The sequence below is a fragment of the Sciurus vulgaris genome, assembly GCF_902686455.1.
Source record: "Sciurus vulgaris genome assembly, chromosome: 3".
Classification (NCBI taxonomy): domain Eukaryota; kingdom Metazoa; phylum Chordata; class Mammalia; order Rodentia; family Sciuridae; genus Sciurus; species Sciurus vulgaris.
Window position 1 is genome coordinate 175179799 of NC_136463.1, and position 6048 is coordinate 175185846.

General features: G+C 38.3%; 1 protein-coding gene across 1 annotated transcript in view; it reads right to left on the bottom strand.

The window, feature by feature from the left end:
• Positions 1 to 6048, bottom strand: part of SERPINE2 (serpin family E member 2) — a 58764-nt gene that overhangs the window by 29173 nt on the left and 23543 nt on the right. The gene's annotated exons all lie outside the window — the stretch shown is intronic.

Sequence of the window (6048 nt, forward strand, 5' to 3'; positions counted from 1 at the left end):
GAGAGTCCTGGTGCCCACAGGTCTCATATAGAGGCTTACAACCGGTAGACACCATACCAGAGGGTGAGCTGTGGGGCTAATCCAGATGCTCCTGGGTTTGGCCCGTTGGAATGTGGGGACACAGTGACTATTACTCCTTTTTGGGATATTACACCTATTCATGATCATTGCCTAAGTGTTTTTTTTTTTTTTTTTTTTTTAAATTAGGGGTTTCCAAATGGTGGGTGCTACTGTAATCCTAACCTTCTTCATTCATTAGTGCAATAATTCTATTTAAAAACAACTTCTACCCCAAGACTCTGGTCATCCTGAGGTTCAGTGGTATGGCAAAGGCAGAATAAAAGCTTGAATCTCTTGCCAAGTCTAACAGCTCTCAGTTCAAGATGAGCTGGTTATGTGAAATTCTTAGCTGATGAGAGACATCTGGCAAGATGGCAGAATAGAGGTGACTGCTTTCCTGGCTGCTCCAGGTATCAACCCAAGAAAGCAGATAAGTAGCTTCTCAGCAAGTGAGGTACTGGAAACCTTAAGGGACACTACAAGTTCATGGGGTAGAAACTCCACTGCCTCAGATCCATACTGAGACACACAAACAACAAGAAAAAACAAGGGAACAAATCACTCCAAACAAACCAAGATACTTCAATAACAGAATCCACTGATGCCATAGTGGAAGAAAAGTCAGAGAAGCAGTTTAGAATGTACATAGTTAAACTAATCTGCAAGGAAAAGGATGATATAAGGAATGATACCAGAGAGAAAATACAGGAAGTAGAAGATCACTTCAATAAAGAGATAATGAGATTTTGAGAATAGAAATCAAGCAGAAATCCTCAAAATGAAGGAATCAATAAATCAAATAAATTCAATGGAAAGCATCACCAACAGACTAGACCAAGTGGAAGACAGAACCTCAGGCAATGAAAACGAAATATATAATCTTGAAAATGAAGTTGATCATGAAGAGAAGATGGTAAGAGACCATGAACAGAACTTCCAAGAAATATGGGATATCATGAAAAGACCAAACTTAAGATTTATTGGGACAGATGAAGATGCGGAAATACAAACCAAAAGAAAGAACAATCTTTTTAATGAAATAATAAAATTACCCAAACCTAAAGAATGAAATGGAAAATCAGATACAGGAGGCTTACAGGATCCCAAATATAAAAAAATTACAACAGACACACACACCAAGGCACATTGTTAGGAAAATGCCTAACACACAGGATAAGGATAGAATTTTAAAGGCTATCAGAGAAAACAAAAAGTCACGTTTAGAGGGAAACCAATCTAGATCTTAGCTGATTTCTCAACCTAGACTCTCAAAGCTAAGAGGTATTGGAATAATATATATCAAGCTCTGAAAGAAAATGGATACCAGCCATGAATACTATAGCAAAATTTAGCTTCAGAATTGTTGATGAAATAAAAACCTTCCATGATAAACATAAGTTAGAAGAATTCACAACTAGAAAAACTGCACTACGAAACAAACTCAATAAAATATGTCATGAAGAAATGAAAAGTAAAAGTGAAAACCAGCAAAGGGAGGAATTACACTAGAATAGTCAATCAACAGAGAAACTAATCAAATTAAGAAAACAAATAAATCAAAATGACAGGGAATAAAAATCATGTCTCAGTAATAACACTGAATGTAAATGGCCTAAACTTATCAATCAAAAGATACAGACCGGAATACTGGATTAAAAAACAAGACCCAACAATACGCTGTCTCCAAGAGACTCACCTCAGAGGCAAAGACATCCGCAGACTGAAGGTAATAGGACAGGAAATAAACATATCATTCAAACAGATCTCATAAACAAGCAGGGGTTTCTATCCTCATATCAGATAAAGTGAACTTGAAGCCAAAGTTAATCAGAAAGGACAAAGAAGGACATTTTATACTGTATTAGAGAGTAATATATCAAGAAGACATAACAATCATAAATATTTATGCCCCAAACAATGGAGCATCTACCTACATCAAACAAACACTTCTCAATTTCAAGAATCAAACAGACCACGACACAATAATACTGGGTGACAGCTGACGAGAGGGCTTTGCTTTGTTTCTGTAGCTTTATGAACTTGTGATTCTCAGCATGTTTTATGGGACTGACCCGGTGAAAATAATATTATTACTGAAGCTGAAAACAAGTCTCTTCAGGTTGGTTCTCAAACCTTTTGATATAAGCCTTTAACCTTGTCAGTTTCCTTGTTTCCTGGTTTGACAAGATGTTCCAGGCTTGCTTGCACATTTCCTGTTCCAGGTAGAACCAGTTCCAGTTTCTTTTAGGTGGATATTTAAACAGAATTTAAATATCATAATCTGAACACCCCTACCTTAAAAACTCTATAAATACACGGAAATGATGAGCAAAAAGTGATATGGAAAAGTCAAAATCCATTTGTATCACTCTGGACTATATTGGAATCCTGAAATTCAAATCTTGAAAGATGGACTGCTTACACCTTGTGTCTTTTGCTGTATAGACCAGAGGAGGCCTGCTGGGTGGTGACAAGATGCGGGAATTGGCTGGCATTCAAAGTTGGGCGAGGATAATCAAAACAAAACCTCTCATGTGAAATGAGCAAGGCTCCCAAATCAAGTCTGTCCTAAAAGTGGGATCATAACAGTACAGGCACCTGAATGAGCAACTGCAACTCAGATGACCAGGGAAGTCTGTTTCTCTCAGCCCACTCCTCTCAATGAAAGCTGATGCTCTCTTAAGCCTAGCAAAGTGTTGAGATCCTACGGTCTGCTTCCAGGACCTTGGTTCGTGAAACCTAAGGCCCCTTATTAATCTGCTTCTAGACTGCCTGTTTCTTCTAGGGTTATAGTAAGTAGGAAAAGGCTGCACATCACCCTGTATGAGAACCACGACACTGGACATGGTCTTTCTTGACAGGGCTTCCCAACAACCAAGATTCTGCCAATAGGCAAAGGCTCACTCATGAGGGTGTTTGGTGAGAGGCATTTTAGGGATCCTCCAAGAGCTGATCCATGAGGACTCATGGCTGTATCTGCAAAGCAACAGTAACTGTTAATGCGCAAGTCATTGGGGTTGAACTTCAAATATGATCCTATGAGGACAAGAAGAGGATTCCAGTCTCTGAAACCTGTACAAATATGACTGAACTCTGTCCTTCAAGTTCTGTCTTCATTTTCCACATACTACGACATTTTCTTAAGATAGCCAAATCAGATGAACAAGCAAACGAAAGTGCATCTCGATATCCCTGGGAAGCAGGCAGTGCTGTCAAAGTGAGTCAGCATCTTCACAACTTTGAGAACAGCAAACAGGAAATGCCAAGGGCACAGCAGCTTGGTGGTTTTAAATGTGCTTGAAAGAGGTTTCTGGAGATCTGGGAGTCCTCCGAATTTTTTTTCTTAAAGTTTTATCTGACTCTACATTGTACACTTGCTCTATGACACAGGTTAGCCAGAAAATAACCTAAAAATGCTTAGAAAAGAAATTTCAACCACTGAAATACATAACAACAGTGTCTTAAAAGGTCCCTTCAATAAAGAAACACATGATTTATTGGTAAAATACGCTCTGACATTTAAGGGCCTTTTACCCACATATTATTCATGGAGGAAATCTCTGTGACAGAGGAAGGGAGAGGCTAGAGAGGAGGGATGTAAGGATTTGTTGTTTTTTACATTTTGGTTAAAAACCCAGTTCTATTGTCCACTAAATAATAGACACATGCGTGTCACCTTCTTACTTTATCATTTTGCTTTCTCCTCTACCATTTCTGAAGACATGTCTTCAGGGTGGTCATAGAACTAAGTAAGCACAGAAAGAGAGGAACCACACAGTTACCAGAGCTTCAGATCAGAGCAGATGCTCTACAGCGTGGGCTCCTTTCTGCTGGTCTTCCTCCAGGCCCAGGAGCTGAAACACTGACTTATTTCAACAACTATCTAGAAAAGTCTCCGGGATCAAGCTAAGAAAATGGGTCAAACACAACATTTCCACCTTGATAAGTCCCTGTCTGTTTCTTTAGACTATCTAAGACATACAGATAGAATAAGACAATGCTGGTGTATTTCCACGTTTCTGTAAAAGAACAGAGTGGCTGGTAATGGTGCGAGAGGAGATAGGTGAGAGGAGATAGGTGAGTATACCACTGATAATGCTAAGATGTGTTTTTCATTTGCTAACCTAGGTCACTACATCTGTTTTACTTATTTTACAAAGTTCTATAGATTTTTATTATTGACAAATCTTTAACATATAATGCTCCAAACACTGATTTCCTAATCCAACAACCAAGAAATAAACCAAAACATTACAGTGATATTAATCAGTGGCTCTCAATCTTAGAAAATAAGTAAGTGCCTTTTGTTTTTGCCTGTAAAAAAGTGTCATGGATATTGTATAATTAATGAGGCATTAGTACTTTTGGAAATATATAATAATGACTATGATTTCATAAAACTTGAATAAAATGAAAATTCTTTTTATCTAAAATAGCACTTAGTATCTTAAACTTGGATTTTTAAGAAATATATCTATCCAGTCTATACCCAAAGATGAATCATGAATATGACTATTCCAGTCCTTTCGAGTAGCACTGATGTTGCTTATGGGTCCCTAATTCATAGATGGGAAGTCAATGCCATCTAGATCATTGCCAGTAAAAGGTGAGCAGTGTTAGAAGCATAAATCAATAAAAAGTCTTTCTGAAAAGCAATCCTTGGTATGCAGAATTTTAAAAATGTATATGTCTATAGAAACAGTAACATGCCTTTTGTCAATCAACGACAAAATAATCAAGAAGATTGGAGTCCAAAAATGTTCAAAGTAGCAATATCACTGCAGTATTCTTCGCAATAAACAACTGAACTAGTGATTTTAATTGCATCCTAAGTCTCCAATGGAGGGGACAGTGTGACCTTTTATCAGCTCTGTGTAGTTATCCTGCAGCTTCTGTGTGCTCTGTTGCTAAAGGTTTGCACCTGTTGCCTCTGGCAGGAGTTGGAGCCCAGTTTCTCAGTGGGCCTTAAGTGGTTGAGAGTTACATCCACCATTCCCAACAGCCAGTGACCCCTGGTCACTGTGTGACTGAGTCTCGAGGGCTTTGTGAGCTCTGCATGTGAGACTTCACCTGATATTATATCTTGCTCAGCTTCTTCCTGTTCTGATTCCCACTTTTCCCATCCCCTCACTGTCTGGACCTGGAAGCACTTCCTTCATGAATGACTTGGGTTTAACCTTGGCTGGTGGCCTGCTTCTGGGAGAACGTGGGCCATAACATCCAACAGCGAGGAAAAGGCAAGGACACCAGCTGAAACAGTATCATTCATCTGCTAGGAGCTAGCTCTGAAGAAAACTTAGGAGAAATATACTCTGGTTATATCTTCATTGAAAAAAGAAAACTATTTATGGTATGAAGCATGTAAAAATCATACATAGGCATAGGGGAAAAAACCTAAAAGGACAGATATTGAAATACCCCATCCATACAACAATTTTTGAAGGTGATAGTTTATTATTCTGTATACTGTTTGGTATTTTTCAAAACTTGGATAATGGAACACATTGCTTAAAACAAGCATCCCTTTTCTGTTCATGAAAACATTAGCAGCAGAAACTTAGATTCTGGATTAGCTGAGAGCTGAGGGTGTACCAAAGCATAGGGAAAGCTGCTAAGTCAGAGTATCACGAAGCACAGATGAAGACGGCATGGGCTGGAAAAGGAGAAAGAGCTGACAAGTACCACACCGAGGCCTCTTCACCCAGACTAGGATGAATGTTCTGCCCTACTATAAGCTGGGATTTTTTTTTTTTCTTTTCAGTAAATGGTGGCCCTATTTTGATGAACACAACTTGACCTATTTATTACTCTAAATCTATATACTAGGTATTTAATGGCAGGGTAGTATATTAATTTTTTGTATTTTGTGTAGCATAGTACCTAGAATATAGTAGGACCTCAATATGCTGATGAAATAAATCGTAATTCACTGGAAATTAACTGTCCTATTAGCATTGTAAGTGGTAGCAGTTTTGGTTTTGGTTTTTT